We start from the raw sequence: 18,521 nt of genomic DNA, 5'->3' as shown, positions 1-18,521 counted from the left end.
GCATTGGAAGTCTTGACATTTTCATGTTTCTTTAAATGAATTTTTAATGCACTGGACTGAGTAAAGCTTTTATGACAGAGCTCACAACTAAAAGGTTTTTTCTTTGGTGTGAGTCCGCATATGTGACTGTAAGGCAGCCTTCAAAGCAAACTTTTCATTGCAGACATTACAGGCATGCGGTCTCTCACCTGAATGTAACTTTTGATGTGTTTTTAGGCTACTGGGTTGGGTGGAAAGTTTTTCCACAAACATCACATTGGTAAGGGCGCTCATTTGTGTGAGTTCTCTTATGAAAACGTAATGTACTGCTACGACGGAATTTATTACCACATTCTTCACATTGAAATGGCTTCTCATCACTATGTATTAAAACATGTGACCTTAAATTCGACTGACAAAGCAAAACTCTTACCACACTCTTTACAAGAGTGTGACTTCACTTTTGTGTGTGATAGCATATGCCTGTTCAAAGCTATTGGATTTGGAAAGGTTCTGTTTTTTCCACAGATATCACACAAAAATGGTTTATCATTCTTGTGAACTGCTTTCACATGATCTGCCAATTCATTCATCTTTGTGAAAACTTCTTTACAAAACGGGCAATTTTGTTCCTGATTTAAATTACAACTACGTCTATGGTTTGTGTAAGCCTTTCTGGCAAAGAAAACTTTCTCACAACCCTTACACCGTGAACCATTCATTCCCATCATCACTGTCTTTTTCAGAGGAAGAAGATGAAGAGTCAATAAAATCTTTGGTGACTTCATCAAAAGAAAGATCTCCGTCACTTTCAACAGAATTATTTCCTTTTGATTTAATTTCCATATTTCCAGCATCACCCTTATTTTCAGTTTTATTTACCAACACACACTGATGATTTTCCTTTTCTTTAGCAACATCAAGTGGATCTAACACTTCATCATTTTCACCTTTTTCTGAAGGGGTTGATTCTGTATCACTGGGCAGAGCTGCTGCCCAAATACCAGATCTATTTATAGTATTCTTAGAACTTCTTCTGTTATCATTTCTGCTATCTTCTGTAATAGGAACATGGCTCTGACTGAAACAATCTGCATTAGATGAACATCCTTTTTCAAACTCTGGTTTAGAAACTATACTTACACTTTCTTGATGTTTTAATGGAAGTTCCTCATATGTATTTATATGTGAGAGAAAAGTTTTCCGCTTCTTATATATATTCACAGGATACTCCTGGCCTGCATTAACCCTATTAGGATTATCTTCAATTGTTTTCCTAGACAAATCCATGTTGCAAAATTTTAGGTATATACAGAGGTAACCATTAGATGTTATTACGAAAAACAACAAATCTTCCCATTCTTCATACTTATTTCATGTTAAAAATGTTTAAATAATTAAAAAAAAAGTTAAAATTAATATCATACTGAAGATACCATATAAGTAGATTTAAAATTCTAAATAGTCTTTGATCAAGGATAGTGTCTATAAAATCTTCTGTAATCTTGACAAATTATTACTCATAAATAGATAAATCTAATAAAATTAAGCAATGTTAACACTACAATCGTAACAGTATATTTTGATAACACATAAATATCAAAATCAAATCATGCAAATAAAGTTTACACACTGTGTAACATTTGAAAAGCTTCCATAGAATATCTCACTAGTTGAACAGAATAATCAGGAAAATAGTCACAGACGCTCAAGTGCTTCAATACGACCGCTTCTGAATTAAGGAATACTGCTGCTCTTTTGTAGTATTGCTGCATAACTTATTTTGAGCAACATCTATCCAACTGGTGACACCTGAAAAAACAATATTACAAGATTATGTGAAATAGGTTCAAAACAAAAGTTATCACAGCATTAAACTTGTTTTTCAATTAAAGCCATCCATCACATTTTGCCAATATTATGGTCTGCAGTGGATCCCAGGCTCACCCACTTCTTTGCCCACAAATGACACTATTACCTGAACCCTTGGGCATCCATTCACCAACCCCACCATAATCTATGTGACTGAGCATGCAACAGTGAGATCAACCAGGTCAGATTGTTTGTTTTTATGGTATTTTTACACTGCATGGAACCAATGGTTATTCAGCAATGGGACCAACTGCTATACGTGACTTCACAACCACGTCAAGAGTGAACTCCTGTCATCAGAAATACACATCTCTCATGCCTCAATAGAATGCCGAGAATTGAATTCGTGCTACCAAGGTGGCAGGCCAACACCAAGCTGACCATGCCACCGAGGCACTGCAACAAGGTTAAAAAACAAGTACTACACATGTATTTTCACAGTAACCCCATCATATGCCTCAACTACTATTTCAGTGGAAGGCAGAGCCACTGAATTTCTCAAAAAGGGACCATGACTTACAAACATCAAAAAGGTATTACTACAGATGATGAATCCATGAGTATTGTAACCACAACATAACATGTTTGTGGATTTGTCTAAACATGCAATAAACTTTTCATCAAAATCTTTATGAATATGTGCATGTATGTATTCCATACATACCAAGTAATGGTAATCTGCATGTAACGTCATGGATGAGTGGACCTGGGACTTTATAGAAAAAGAAAAGGGATTTTGACGAAGGAAAAATCTATTTCTGGGCGAGGGTTCGTGTCGCCCGAGTGAAATAATCCTTTAGTTCATTATTTCTAAGGTAAATGAGCTAACACATACCAGAGAAAAAACAAATTCAGGAAGATGTCAGTATAACTGACTCGCACACCCTAAATAAAAAGAAGGTGTCGGTATGGTATCTGGGGCGAGTGAGACCACTACCACGAACCTCTTGCCATTTAGAATTCTCCATCACCAAAATCCCCCTCCTGAGAGAGCCAATCCATAGGCATGAGACGGCAACTAGCTACTAACACTACGCCCCGAACCATGCCGACTGCCGCGCCTCTGTGGTCATCCTTGTCGTTAGATACTAATCTTGGGCTGCAGGGCGGGACACAGGGGGGGATTTCACTGGGCGACATGAACCCTCCCCCAGAAATAGATTTTTTTTTCCTTCTCAAAATCCCTTTTCTGGGCTCAGTTCGTGTCGCTGCGTGAAATAGTACCAGAGAAATAGCACAAGATTGTAAAATAAAGAAAAAGGGTCTCAATGAAACTAAAAATAAAATAAACAATTATAATCTTGAGAACTTATAAGTTATCATATAAAAAGTTAACTTAACAAAATTATATTGGGCTTAGAGTTGACTTAAAATTAAACTTATACTAATATTGATAACTTATCTAGGATAGTGAGTTAAAATGTTACATAGGGAATTACTCACTATATTAAAACTGTTAAATTTCTAAAGTTATAATAAACAATGTAGGTGTGCGACCCTAGCATAAAAATAAGGGGAGCAACACCAAAAGACACTTCATAATATACAATAATGTTGTGGGTGCCCCTAGCAAAAAAATAAGGGACACACCACCATAGTCATAATCATAAGCAGCTAAGGCTAAAGGACTATATAGAGCATAACGGTAGGTTAAGTGAAATATTAGATGAGGTAGGTAGAAAGCAGATCTGGATCTTAAACTACGACTACTGTGCAGAGTCAGGGGAAACTATGTTTCCCGCTGCCACTGCTGGAAATTTTTGTTTTAAAGATTCCAAGGACTTTAGATTGTGACGCTTGAAAACTGTCGGCGATATCCAGCCAGTATATTTCTTTAAGTCATCAAAGTTCATATGCTGGAAATAGTTAATAGAGGTGGCTACTGCCCTGATATCATGAGCTTTTGGGAATGATTCAGGATTTGCTTGTTTAATGAAGTAAAGGATCTGCTGCCTGATACCTTTTACTGATAAAGAGAGGACCTGAGGACCTAGAGGTATCCTAGACAGAAAGGCTCGTAAGGTCATAACTGGACAAAGAGAAGGGTCTTGGGGGAGAGGGATGACTCTCCAAGGGACCCATCTCGCTAAAGCATCCTGGTTTTTTGCTAGAAAACTACGATCCGGGGAAAGCAAAACTTCTCCTGAAGGGAGAAACTCTACATGCCCCGCATCTCTGGACAGAGCCGACAGTTCTGAAATTCTGGCCCCTGAGGCCAAGCTTAGCAAGAATAGCGTCTTTCTTAGTAGCATTATGAATGAGCAAGAAGAGTTGTCAGTGTCTGAAGCCAGTTTGAGGACATCATTCAAAAACCATGATACTGAAGTAGGCCTTTCAGAAGGTCTAAGTCTAGCAAACGCTTTGGGAATAGACGTAAAGTAAGAGTCTGTCAAGTCTATTTGAAAACCCAACTGAAAGATTTTCTTTAAAGCTGATTTATTAGTGGTAATAGTGCTAGCTGCTAATCCTTTTTCAAATAATGACCTAAAAAAGGATATAGCTGAATTCACTGTCATGGTTGTGGTGTTTGTCTCCTTCAGGAAAGATACTAACTTCTTAACAGCAGCATCGTACTGTCTCAAAGTTGATTCCCTCTTATCTGATTCTAAGAAGAGGATATTCTGGGGATCAATATCTGCGTCTTTTTTAGTCGCAAACTTCATGAAGTCCATAAAGTTAGGGTTTTGAGAATTCCTGAGGAAGCGAACACAGTCCTCATTTGTACTGACTGAGATAGTCTGGGATTGGGAATCCGTCGAGGTCGAAGACCCAATTCCAGAAGCAGAGGGTACCAGTTGCTCTTTGGCCAGTTCGGGGCTACTAGAGCTACTGTCCCTGGAAAGTCCTGAGTTTGTTCAGAACTTTCAATAGAAGATTCACTGGAGGGAAGATGTATATCTTCCTCCACTGATTCCAGTCTATGGCCAAGGCGTCTGTGGCATAAGCCAGAGGGTCCAGGTTGGGGGCCACATAGCAAGGGAGCTTGTGGTTCGCTTGTGAGGCGAAAAGATCTACTTGGAGACCTGGGACACTCCGGCGTATCCACTGGAACGACTTGTTGTCCAGGGACCACTCTGATTCTAGAGGAACTGAACGAGACAGGGCGTCTGCTATCACGTTCCTTACTCCCGCCAAGTGAGTGGAGGATAGGTGCCATTTGTACTTGTTCGCTAGGGAGAAAATGGCTATCATGACATGGTTCACATGTTTTTTTTTTTTGATTTGGATTTTTTTTTCTCCTCTGTTGATGCAGTGTACTATACTACTGCGCTGTCCAATACCAATTTTATATGAGAATTCTTTGGTGGAAGGAGCCTCTTCAGAGTGAGAAATACTGCCATAGCCTCCAATACGTTTATGTGGAGCTGGCGGAACTGAGGTGACCAAGTTCCTTGAACTTTTTTGAACTGAGAGTATCCTCCCCAACCGCTTAGTGAGGCGTCTGTGTGGATAGTTAACGCCGGAGGAGGATATTGAAGAGGAACTGACTTGGACAGGTTCTTTGTCTTTGCCCATGGACGTAAATGGTTGCGAAGGATTTGCGGGATTACTGACAACTTGTCCCGAGATTTGACATTTGCTCTTGAGCGTCAAACTCGATTTGTCTTTCAGTCTTGCTTTCAGTAGGACGTCCGTCACTGAAGCAAACTGGAGAGAACCTAGGATCCTTTCCTGGTTTCTCCTTGATGCCTGTTTGTTCTTTAGGAATTGCCTTACTGACTTGGCTATTTCTTTCCTTTTGACTACCGGAATTGACAGATTGTGGGAGGATAAGTCCCATTGGATGCCTAGCCACTGAAAACGAGACTCTGGAGTGAGCCTGGATTTCGGTTTGTTTATCTGGAATCCCAGATGTTCCAAAAATTGAATTACTTTGTTTGTGGCTTTGCAGCATTCCTTGACGGTTGTTTGCCCAAATCAGCCAATCATCGAGGTACGCTACTACCATTATCCCTTGTGATCTCAGTTGTTGAACTACTACTTCCGCTATTTTCGTGAATACCCTGGGGGCTACGTTCAGCCCGAAGGGCATCACCTTGAAAGAGAATGCCTGGTCTCCCAGCTTGAAGCCTAGGTATGGGCGAAAGTGTCTCGCGATTGGGATATGATAGTATGCGTCTGTAAGATCGATAGAGGTGGTGACGGCCCCACAGGGAAGTAAGGTCCGCACCTGCGAGATGGTCAGCATTTTGAACTTGTCGCAGCGAATGAATAAGTTTAGCTGGGACAAGTCTAAGATTATTCTTCTTTTTAATGAGCCTTTCTTTGGCATGCTGAATAAGCGCCCTTGAAACTTTAAATGCCTGACTCTCGACACAACTCCTTTCTGAAGGAGCTCCTCTGCGTAATCTGTCAATTCCTTTGATGGTAGCTGAAGGAATGACTTGGGTGGAGGGGGATCTTTGATCCAACTCCAGCCTAGCCCTTTGGACACAATGCTCTGTGCCCATTTGCTGCGTCCTCCACAGAAGTGCTTACCCCTGCTGGAAGCTCTTCCTGCGCCTCGTTGCCGAAAGTTACCTCTTGCTCTGCTTCCCCTAGCAAACCTGTTAAAGGTTTGGAAAGCTTGGCCTTCAAACACCGGGTTGAATGCCGGGGAAACAGCGTAAGAGGTCGAGGGCTGAGGTTGTGGGGACAGCAGGAGAATCGGTTGACTCTGACCTTTGGTTGTTGCCGATTGACCTGGCTGGGCAACCGGAACAGCCTGTACAAAGTGTTGCTGCTGCTGCTGCTTCTGATACGGCTGGAACCTCTTCGTCTTTTTTAGTTTCTTACTAGAGGAAGAAGGGTTCTCGGTCTTCCTCTTAGCAGAGAGACCCCAACGAGCTCTTAGGCTCTGGTTAAGCCTCGTCGCCTCGTGTTGGACCTCGTTAACTGCTGACTCCGGGAAGAGGTCTGCTCCCCAGATGTTGGAGGATAGCAACTTGTTTGGCTCATGCCGAATTGTAGCTTCTTGGAGGACGTGCTTACGGCAGTTCTTCCTTGCTACGATGAAATCATACAAGTCCGATTGGACTGTTTGCATCTGAGACTTGGCCAAGAGCTTAAAAAGAGGCTCCAAGCCGTAAGTCAAAGCAGCCACTTCGGTCATCACCAGGGTGTTAAGTGTCCTGCTTAGCCTGGTCCTTGCGTCAAATTCTGCCTGGATGAGGCTGTCTGGCAATCTGGGCAACTTCTCGCTGAACTGTTCCATGGCAGAGTCCGGTTTAAGTTTACCCACCGTAAAAGTAGCCGGCAGGTTCTCCCACAGATCACCAAACGCCGGGAAGAGAGGAGACGTATGATCCGATTCTCTAAGTTGTGGGAGGGGTTCATCTTTCATGCCCGCCTGCATCGTAACTTCAGCTAACTTTGTCGTAAAGGGGAGTGGTGCCTCCTCCTCTGTGGCAAAGATAGTGAACGGGCTCTTGTATGTTTGGAGTCTGGTGTTCATACAGTCCCAGTCCTCCAAGCAATGTACCCATTCCCTTTGAGCCTGGTCTCGGCTATAGAGAACAGTCTCTTTAGGGATTTTATCCTCCCGATTTAAGGCCGTCTCTGTCAGCCTCGCATATCCCATGAAAGGAGGCCTTAATCCAGCTGGGTGGAACTCAAAGTCCTCGATCCTTCTAGTTCCACATTCCGGGATCGAGATCATGCCGTCCTTGAAGGGAGCATAAGCTGCTACCCTCCAAGGATTACTCATCGAGAAGGCAGGGGAGGGGGTGTCATAAGCGGAAGCTGGGCAAGACCAGCTCCTGCTACCGGGAGGTCGGCCTGAGGGGCCTGATTCAGGCCTGCCAGGCGATTCTCCTGGTCGGACATGCGCTCAGTCAGGCTCTGGATGGACTGAGCCGACTGATTGAGAGAAGTAGAGATTTGAGCAAACATCTGCTCAAAACCTCTGCTCGAATCCTGAGCCGAGTGATCCGACCAGATCACCCACTTGCTGCATAACGCCTGCCGAAAAAGCAGCAGGATCAAAGGTACCAGGTACCGCGATCCCGGCAGGAGTCACCGGAGGGGTTACGGTAGCAGCGGGAGAAGGTACAGGCTCGGCGGGAGCGTGGACCTTCTCCTTGGAGGACTTGCCTCGTGACCCTTTATAGTGTGAAGACGAAGAAGCCTTCACTTTCTCTGCTCCAGGGTGGGAAGCCGGAGCTTTACGAGACAAGGAAGAAGACGACGTTCTTTTCGACGACGACTTCTGCAGGGTCTTCTGCACTCTGCCCGCCAACAAACCTACCTCAACTAACAAATCCTCCGCACCTACCGTCATAGCCTCTAAATTTAAGTCAAGTGTGGCTACGTCGGCCACGATGTCTTGGTTTCCTAGTCCAGTAAAGGCCTGCTCCACATGCTGTTGGATGGAGGCAATCGTCGGAGCTGCCGCGGCGGGATCCACATAGCCCGTCGACTTCCCGCCCGGGAAGATCTGGACAGCCATCTTCTTATCGAGAATGTAGGGCTGTCCCTTGGCGGCGTTCTTCCCGAAGCCTCCCACCCAGGCCTTCAGGGTAGCCGACGCGACTTCCTTGACTGCGGCAGCCTGGAAGAGAGGGTCATTGTAGTCCTAACAACGAAACCCCGAGGACGGATCATTAACACAAGTGAATATTACAATATGTAGCTTTAAGTTAAGATATGCAGCAGTATACATGACAAAAGGGAACAAGCCTATACCGATATATACTTACTCCGTCCAAAAATTGGCTCACAAGGTCATAGCAGATGGTGCAAGCCTCATAATGCCATACCGTCAGGTCGTCGTGGCAGGCAGCACACGGCGCATGAGTCCTGCAGACCTCATGCCCGCAGGGGTTCTGAAGAATGGCGGTGCAACCAACCTCCTGACAGTTAGTAGCCTGTAAGTGGAAAGATACATAAGTATCAACGTTAATACACTCACAAGGCTACTATGATACTCCGCTGCATGCCGGAGTAGTCTAAGATTATTGGACATAGTCCGCCCCTGAACTTCGTGTGGACGTAAATAACTGGTTGGGAACTCTGGTGTACACCGGAGAGAGGAGTACGATCCAACCAGATGTTTTATACACCCATAGAGAGTTTCGAGGAGTAGTATACCATGCCGGAGAACGGAGGAGGATGTCCCAAAACTTAAACTAGTAGGTTACATAGGAGGAGCGTGTAGCTCCGCCGTACAATACACTATCCCCCCCTCTCTGACTGCTAGAGGAGCGCCCAGATAGCAAGCAAGCGCTCCGCCGGTAGCGGAAAGGGGGGTACAAAAGACAGGGAAAGCTATAGGACCAACTGAAATCGCGTCCACTCCGGTAGCTGGCGGAGCCAGCCCTCCCCCCCAACAACCGAAGGTACACCCGGATAATGAGCAGGTTGCTCCGTCCGCGGGTGGAGGGGTATACAAGCGAGGAGGGAGAGAAATCAGGTCGAGGCACGCCGGAGAAGACCCAAGCGGTCGGAGGGAGGGTGGCCAACCCCAATCCCCGACCACGCCGGAGCTCCCCCAGAGCCCGAGGCAAAAGGCGGTCCACCAGAACTCCCAGCTGTCCCAAACTCCCGAGTCCCCCATGGAAAGAAGAGGGGGGAGAGGAATTCGGATGGTTGCCATAGCAACCGTAAGCGAGCTAGGACAGACCCCCCCTTCCCGCTCTGGAAGGGAGGGAAGGGGACTGGGACTAGGGCGACCATAGGCAACACGTGATCACGAGTGGACCAAGAGGTGATATGCAACAAAACCAACTAGGCCAGCGACCACGTGAGCCCGACAGGACCATAGGGCGAAAAGGCAACAAAACTGTCTATGAGACCAAATGCAACAAACCGCCTAGGAAAGGTCGCCCTAGAAGCTACCCTAATATATGTGAATAATAAATAAAACACTTTTACATCGTAAAAGAGAGAGAGAGGGGGGAAAAACACGAGTGAGAGAAAAAGACGTCCAGGAGGAGAAGGCTAAGTTCCGAAGAACCAGCCAACTACTCAAAAGCTAAGCCTTAGCCGATATGGAGAGCAATAGCTAGGATACTGGACTAAAGAAAAACACTCTAGTGCCTACATACCTAGACAAAGAGACATGCATGCATGAACTAGATCTAAGGCATGGGCTATGAATCCCTATATACAATGTAAAACTAAAAACAATTAGTGTAGCACGTGATATAAACCCATGAAAGGCTAAATAATAATGGAAGATGTCCCAGTATGGAGGACCAGGAATCTAACCAAATCGAGGCGAGCCGATGGCCGCCATGCGTCAGACCAGGCGACCGTATTTGGACCTAAAAAAACGGTAAAAAGGGTCCCTGGCTGACAAAAACTAAATCCAAACCTTGCGGGTTACTTAACTTAGCTGCGGCGGTAGCTGCTCGCTCCCATGATGAGGATAAATCCAGAAAAAGGGGGGCACAAACACAGAGCAAAAGAAAGCACGTGCTCACAAGCGAAGCTAACGAAAAAGCATGACCACCAGAGGCGCGGCAGTCGGCGTGGTTCGGGGCGTAGTAGTAGTAGTTGCCGTCTCTGCCTATGGATCGGCACTCTCAGGAGGGGGATTTTGGTGATGGAGAATTCTAAATGGCAAGAGGTTCGTGGTAGTGGTCTCACTCGCCCCAGATACCATACCGACACCTTTTTATTTAGGGTGTGCGAGTCAGTTATACTGACATCTTCCTGAATTTGTTTTTCTCTGGTATGTGTTTAGCTCATTTACCTTAGAAATAATGAACTAAAGGATTATTTCACGCAGCGACATGAACTGAGCCCAGAAAAGTTTATTTTGGAACCTAAGGCTGCAAACGATATATCTTATATTTATAATATTGTATAGAACTTGAGTAAAGATTCATATAAATTTGGTTCTCAAAAGCTACAGAACATGTTATTGTTATAATACAATTAAGTTTGTTCATACTTACCTGGCAGATATATATATAGCTGTATTTCTGAAGTCCGACAGAATTTCAAAACTCGCGGTACAAGCAGTGGGCGGCCAGGTGGTAGTACCCATTCCCGCCGCTGGGAGGCGGATATCAGGAACCATTCCCATTTTCTATTCATATTTTATCAATGCCACTGTCTCCTGAGGGGAGGAGGGTGGGCACCTTAATTATATATATCTGCCAGGTAAGTATGAACAAACTTAATTGTATTATAACAATAACATTTTGTTCATCCAACTTACCTGGACAGATATATATATAGCTGAATCCCACCTTCAGATGGTGGGAAGAGACAGAATAGGATTTGTAGGAAACTAAATTAAGTAGATGATGTACATCTTGGTTCCTCACCTGTTAGCAAAGTAGACTCTGTGATTACTGTCACTTAAGCCTGCTTCTGCTCAATCAGAGTTGCCAGCCAGGTGGAGACCTGTAGTGCTGGTGCGCTCTGGATGCTCTGTCAACGGGGGCGTGACCTCAACGTGACAAGACCATCGAACCATACATAAGAGGGCTATGAAGCAACTGACCACCACCTGACCAACTAGACCAAAAATCCCCTGAAAGTTAATCTAAAGAATGGGAGATCTTCACACAAGATCTCACCAACAACAAAAACACAAAACATATTAAAAACTAACCTAACTCCTAACTAAGGGATAGGGAAAGAGCTACCTCCAGCCCCCAAGACTGTGTCTGCAGAAACATATGGTCCAAGAGAACTACAGTCCTCGTAAATCGTTCTCACATCTCTTAAGTAATGTGAGGCGAATACAGAATTGCTCCTCCAAAAGGTGCCATCAAGGATGTCCTTGATTGACATATTCTTTTGGAAGGCAAGAGAGGTAGCGACAGCTCTGACCTCGTGAGCTTTCACTCGCAAGAGGCTCAAATCAGTCTTCTGGCAAGATGAATGAGCCTCTTTAATGACGTCCCTCAGAAAGAAAGCCACAGCATTCTTTGACAAAGGTAATTACGGTCTCTTCACAGAGCACCAGAGATTACCTGAGGGACCTCGTACCTCCTTCGTTTCTATGAACATAGAACTTGAGAGCCCTGACAGGGCACAGGACTCTCTCTGGTTCTTGGCCCACCAGACTCGACATACCCTTAATCTCGGAAGCTCCATTGGCCAAGGGTTAGACGGGTTCTCGTTTTTAGCCAAGAAAGTTGGACTCAAAGAGCAGACAAGCGTTGTCTCCTTTGAAGCCCACTTGGCTACTAAAAACTTGGATTTCGCTAACTCTCTTTGCCGTCGCCAGAGAAGTTAGGAAAAGAGCCTTCTTTGTCAAGTTCCGAAGAGACGCTGAGTGAAGCGGTTCAAACGGACTTGACATCAATAGTCTAAGAACCACGTCAAGGTTCCATGAAGGCGGCCTCGCCTGAGGAATCTTCGTAGTCTCGAACGATTTCAAGAGGTCGTGAAGATCCTTTGTTGTCAGAGAGGTCCAGGCCTCTGTGCCTAAAAACTGCTGACAACATGCTCTTGTATCCCTTGATGGTCGGGACTGCCAATTTCTGCACGTTTCTTAAGAAAAGTAGAAAATCGGCTATCTGGCTCACAGAGGTCGTGGAAGAGGAAACTCCCTCCTGAAGGAAGCCCACTTCGATTGGTAGACAGCTCTTGTAGAGGCTCTTCTTGCATTTGCGATTGCTTTCGCAGCTGTTTTCGAAAAACCTCTCGCTCTGGCCAACTTTTCGATAGTCTGAACGCAGTCAGACCCAGAGCGGAGAGGTTTTGGTGATACCTTTCGAAGTGAGGCTGTTTGAGTAGATCTTTCCTCCAGGGCAACGTCCTTGGGAAGTCTACAAGGAATGACATGACCTCTGTGAACCATTCTCTCGCCGGCCACATCGGGGTGATCAGGGTCAACCTTGTCCCTTCTGAAGCCGCAAACTTCCTCATGACTTCCCCCATGTCTTGCAATGCATCCACAGCGATTGCTCCTGGATCTAGGACCGGGGAGCAATACAGAGGAAGCCTCTTCGTCCTCGACGTCGCGAATAGGTCGACCAGAGGACGTCCCCTACCCCACAACTTCCAAAGCTCTTGACACACGTCTTGATGCAAGATCCATTCTGTCGGCAGGATTTGGTCCTGTCGACTGAGAAGGTCCGCCTTGATGTTCTGCACTCCTGCGATGAATCTCGTCAGGATCGTGATCTTTTTTCACCTTGCCCACAGCAGAATCTCCTTTGCCAGGTGAAACAGAGTCCGGGAGTGTGTTCCTCCCTGATTCTTCAAATATGCGAGGGCTGTGGTGTTGTCCGAATTGACTTGGATAACTTTGTTTGTCAATTTCTCTTCGAAGAACTGCAGCGACAGGAAGATCGCTGCCAGTTCTTTGACATTGATGTGCCAGACTGCCTGTTCCCCTCTCCAGGAGCCTGACACTTCCTCCCCTCCTAGTGTTGCTCCCCAGCCCGAAATGGAAGCGTCTGAAAACAACACTAGGTCGGGGCTCAGAAGATTTAGGGATAAGCCCTCTTGTAACTTCTGAGGATCGAGCCACCATCTAAGATGGCTTTTTCACCGACTCTGAGATCTTCAAGATCGCATTGAGATCGTCCTTGGCCTTCCATTCGTCCGCAAGGAAAAACTGGAGAGGCCTGAGGTGCAGTCTTCCCAAGGAAACAAACCTTTCCAGTGAGGAAATGGTGCCCAGCAGACTCATCCATTCCCTCGCCGAGCAAGTCTCTTTCCCCAAGAAGGCTGAGATTTTCTCTAAGCCTAGCCGCTGACGTTCCTGGGACGGAAACGCTCGAAAAGCCACTGAATCCATCTGAATCCCCAGATACACGATGGACTGTGTCGGGGTCAGATGTGACTTTTCGAGGTTGACAAGAAGTCCCAGGGACTTCGCTAAGGCTAATGTTAACTGAAGGTCCTTCAGACATTTTTCCTTCGACGATGCTCTGACAAGCCAATCGTCGAGGTATACGGTAACTCTTATCCCCGAAGAGTGTAACACCTCGCCACATGCTTCATGATGACGGTAAAAACCATCGGAGCCGTGCTCAAGCCGAAACAAAGGGCTTTGAACTGCCAGACTTTGTTTGCCTAAAACAAATCTTAGGTATTTTCTTGAAAGAGGGTGGATTGGAACGTGAAAGTACGCGTCCTGCAGGTCTAAGGACACCATCCAGTCGCCTGGTCTCAAGGCTCCTAGAACAGACTGAGGCGTCTCCACCATTTTGAATTTGATCTTTTCTACAAAAAGATTGAGCCTGCTTACGTCTAGGACTGGACGCCAACCCGACGACTGCTTCGGTACCAGGAAAATCCTGTTGTAAAATCCTGGTGACCCCAGGTCCACGACCTGCTCCACCGCTCTTTTTTCGATCATTTGATCTAATAGATCGAACAGAATCCGTTTTTTCTCTCCCTGATATGACGGAGAAAGGTCTCTGGGAGTCGTGGATAGAGGAGGAGGATCCAAAAACCAAAAAGGGGGATCTGTAACCCTGCTCCACGATCTTGAGGGACCGAGGGTCCGTATCTCTCTCTCTCCATGCTCCCGCAAAAAAACTTCAGTCTGGCTCCGACTGGTGTCTGAAGGACATAATCTTCATTTCGATGTCTTGGGCTTGAAGGAAGCTCTTCCTCTTGAAAGCCCTCTCCCTCAAGGAGCTGCTCTCGAGGGAGGAGCCCCACGAAAGGGTTTAACCTTCTTAGGAGGTCGTACAAATGAGGACGTGGAAGGAACTGCTGGACGTCTCGAGGACTGAGCTAAGAGGTCCTGCGTAGCTTTTTCCTGCAAGCTACTTGCGAGATCCTTGACCAAAGTCTGGGGGAAGAGATGGTTTGTAAGAGGTGAAAAGAGCAGTTCTGGCTTTTTGAGCGGGAGTAACTGATCTAGCTGTGAAGTTACACAGCAGAGCTCTCTTCTTAAGGAATGCTGTTCCGAAGTGAGAAACTAGCTCTTCTGACCATCCCTGACGGCCTTGTCCATGCACGATAGCACGCTGGACAGCTCCCCCAAACTGAGCGAGTCCGGGCTTCTAGATTGCAAATCTAGAACTCCCAAGCACCAGTCCAAAAAGTTGAAGACTTCGAGAGTCCGTAGCAGCCCTTTTAAGTGGTGGTCGGTTTCTGTAGGAGTCCAAGACACCTTGGCTGTGGATAAAAGGGACCTCCTCTGGGAATCTACTAAACTAGAGAAGTCCCCTTGAGCTGACGAAGGGATCTTCACACCCACGTCTCCCTTGGTCTCGTACCAAACGCCCCCTTTACCACTGAGTCTAGAGGGAGGAAGGGCGAAAGTTGACTTGCCCTGATCCTTCCTTCGATCCATCCAGTCTTGGAGTTTCTTGAAGGCCCTCTTGGTGGACAGCGAAGTCTTCATTCCACGAACTCCGGGGTCTTAAACGAATTGGAAGACGAAAACTGCGAGGGAGGAGGACTTGTGAGCTGCAGGCTGAAACTTGTCCCCGAAAGACGAGCGCAACAGCCGCACAAGAACCTTGTAGTCCGAGACGGACGAAACAGAAGAAGGTTCCTCTTTAATCGAGTCCGCCGGACTACTCAACTCTCCTTCTTCCCTAAGAGGAATAGGAGACCGCCCCTCCGGAGAGGGCATACGTCCAGCGGGTCTGGCCTTGATCAAAGACCCCACCCCCGCTGCTTAGAAGCAGAAGCCTCATCTAAGCAAACGTCCTTACGACAATCCTTACTGCTCGAAAGAGGCAGAGCGTCTTGACGGCGATGAGCGTCCTTAGAGACGACCGAGACTGCCCCTACTTCCAACAAGATGCGTCCTAACGCTTCTTACACGAGCGAACAGAATTCGAAGATAACGTGTCTTTCCGAACGTTAACGAACTCCTTATAAGGAGACACGTCACTACGAGCGTCCTGCTGCACGTCCTCTTCCTGCTCGGCAGTCCTCCGAAGCGTCCTGGCAAGCGTCCTGAGCGTCCTCTCGACGCGACTCGTCGAGCAGCCTGCCATGAGTCGAGAGGGTACGAAAGCGTCCTGACGACCAGCTTTCCTACCAGGAGAACGAGATCAGCGATTAACCGAAGGAGACGCATTCGGAGAAAGAGACGAACGCGGAGAGGGAGAAGGAGACTGCTTCGTCCTCTTGACAGGCAGCCTGACGTCCTTCCTACGCTTAGGCTCGCCTGCTGCTGGGCGAGTCCTCTGAGCCATCAAAGAAGATAACTGGTCCTGAAGGGACAAAAGGATGTTCTTCGTAGGCGAAGAACCAACAGAAGGAGCAGGACTGAGCCTGTGAGAAGACGAGGGGCGAGGGGACGCCCTCCTTCCTTCTCACAGGTACAGCTACCTGCTTCTCCAAAGCGCGACTGTAGCGCATCTCAGCGTCATCTCCGGATGACATCCTACCTCTCTTCTGAGGCGGAAAGGTGTCATACGCATCCGGAGAAGAGTGCAACGAAACTGGAGAGATAGGACGTGAAGCATCCTCACTACGAAACGTCCTTTTCAGAGGACACGAGTCTCTCCGAGCGCTCCACCCCTTGCGCGGGGTAAGGGGAGGACGCCTCGGATGGACAAAAAAACAGTCCTTAAGGATACGCGCCCGTGTGCGCTCCTTGGCAGCCTGGGAACTTGCAACATGGCCTGCCGAAGGGACGCCAGATCGGTGGGGAGCCCCCGTAACCCTCTTGCGGCTTTCGACATATCCACTCCCTGAGTCATGGGAGTCCGATAGCGGTCTAGGCCTAGAGGCATTATGGGGCCGATCTGACGCCCCCTCCACAACACTAGGGGCACGATCACACACTTTCACCGAGCCAGTTTCTAAGGCCAACACTTTTGATTCAAGAGTACGCAACGACTCCAAAATCAGAGAAAGGGCATTACCTTCTCCAGACACAGAATCAGGGCCCGAAGGCAACATCACAGGTTTAGGAGATACAAATTCTACAGGTGTTAAAGCAGGTGAAATGTTAGTTCCCTTACCTTTAGTAGAACCGCTCCTGGAGGAAGACCTCCTGATCCTATCGCATTCCAATTTACGCCGATAGGAATCATACACCTTCCATCCATCATCGGTCAATCCTTCACATTCATTGCACCGATCATCCAACAAACATACTATCCCCTACACCCCATACATACTGTGTGGGGATCTACCAACCGATGATTTAGGTAGCCTCACCTTACAATCACTCTTCACACACTCTGAAACTCACTGCACTTGATCCAGACATCAGGTTTACAGAAAAGCCAATCCAAAATAAAAAAAACAGTCCACTATTGCGTATGCCAATCCAACAATCCAGAATCAATAACCAAAAGACAATCCAGATACTTAAATACGAGTAAATCCAAAAATCCTAGGCGGAGGTACTGCAAACAGTTGTTTACAGCACCGGCGACAGAAAAAATATGAATAGAAAATGGGAATGGTTCCTGATATCCGCCTCTCCAGCGGCGGGAATGGGTACTACCACCTGGCGGCGAGTTTTGAAATTCTGTCGGACTTCAGAAAATACAGCTATATATATATCTGTCAGGTAAGTTGCATGAACAAAACTGATTTTATTACTACAGTAATATAATATTTTATTTCAAAGAATATGAAACAAATGTCAGACTATACTTCCATTTTAAGGAATCAAAACTTAGTGACAAGTAAGATATGATAGATAAAAGTTATTCAAAAAGCCTAATGTCTCAAAAATAAGTAAATCCTAAACATATAACCCTAACCTAATGTTGGCAGAGATCAAAATAAGTTAACAATGTAGAAAATGCTAACTAGGCTAACATTCAATAACAAGCTGGCACTTGAACAAAACAAAATTAACTTACTTCAAAACTATACAAGCAATGCAAAAAAAAAAAAAGCACAGAAACAGTAGCTCCATAAAAAAAAAAACTAGAAGTACAGAAAGAATAGCTCTCCATTATAAAAAAAGCTGCTTAAAAAAATTTTCATTCGCTTGGTACCAATAGGCAAACCACCCTAATTGTCCTTACCTGGTTGCCATAGTAGTTTATGCATTGGGAGTTTTCCACCTCTAGTACAAATCTAGGGAAAAGAAAATCCATATACAATACAAATGAAAGAAAATAAAATACATAAAGGAAATTTTCTATGAGAAATAAAAAAAGAAAGAAAGAACTGGTGATTCCAAACAATAGAAATGCTGTCCTATATGTACACAAAATAATGCAACTCTTTCTGGGAAACTGCGAGATCCACCCACACAAGCACAGTAATTAGGAGGGACTGATGTGTATGGGCAATATTGTGACCTCAAAAAGGTCTTAGTTACAGATATAAGGTTCAAGATTTTTTTTCATAATCACTGGTATTGCTTTATTTAGTTTACACTTCACTATCTAGATTATCTCACTGTGCTTTTCCAATATGTACTACAATATTTTGAAACTGCTGCTCTAAATGTCAATTTTTAAACATTTAACAATGTTTAACATTCACTCAAATATGATTTCGACACATCATACCATTCAGTATCCCTTCCAGTGTTATTTTAAGCTAATATCATGAGAAACTTCTATTAATTTTCTACTTTTTTGGTTAATAGGCACTTGAAGACAACTCCAGTTCCAAAGTCAGTCCAGATAGAGAAAGATTCAACAGATTTACTGTCTGAATTAATGCGATTTTCTATACTATACACCTCTACAGTTAAAGAAATAGAAAAATACTTTCTTAACTTCAAATGTCTTGCCTAATTAGAGATTCCCCATACTTTTATAGTGAAGTCTAGAGCTACCCTAGTGCCTCTGGTTGCATCATAAAGTCATTAAGTTAACTACCAGCTACTTAAA

At 45.5% G+C, this 18,521-nt stretch overlaps 1 long non-coding RNA gene across 1 annotated transcript in view; it reads right to left on the bottom strand.

Moving 5' to 3' along the window:
• Nucleotides 1-1,554: 1,554 nt before the first annotated feature.
• LOC135211652 (uncharacterized) overlaps nucleotides 1,555-18,521 on the bottom strand; it is a 77,341-nt gene continuing 60,374 nt past the window's right edge. The window contains exons 3-4 of the long non-coding RNA XR_010313695.1: nucleotides 17,703-17,754; nucleotides 1,555-1,791 (exon numbers count right to left, since the gene is read on the bottom strand). This is a non-coding gene — a long non-coding RNA (uncharacterized LOC135211652). The remainder of the gene's footprint in view (nucleotides 1,792-17,702; nucleotides 17,755-18,521) is intronic.

This window comes from Macrobrachium nipponense, chromosome 4, assembly GCF_015104395.2.
Source record: "Macrobrachium nipponense isolate FS-2020 chromosome 4, ASM1510439v2, whole genome shotgun sequence".
In the NCBI taxonomy this organism is placed as follows: domain Eukaryota; kingdom Metazoa; phylum Arthropoda; class Malacostraca; order Decapoda; family Palaemonidae; genus Macrobrachium; species Macrobrachium nipponense.
The sequence above is the reverse complement of the archived record's forward strand: the minus strand, read 5'-3'. Positions and strand labels throughout refer to the sequence as shown.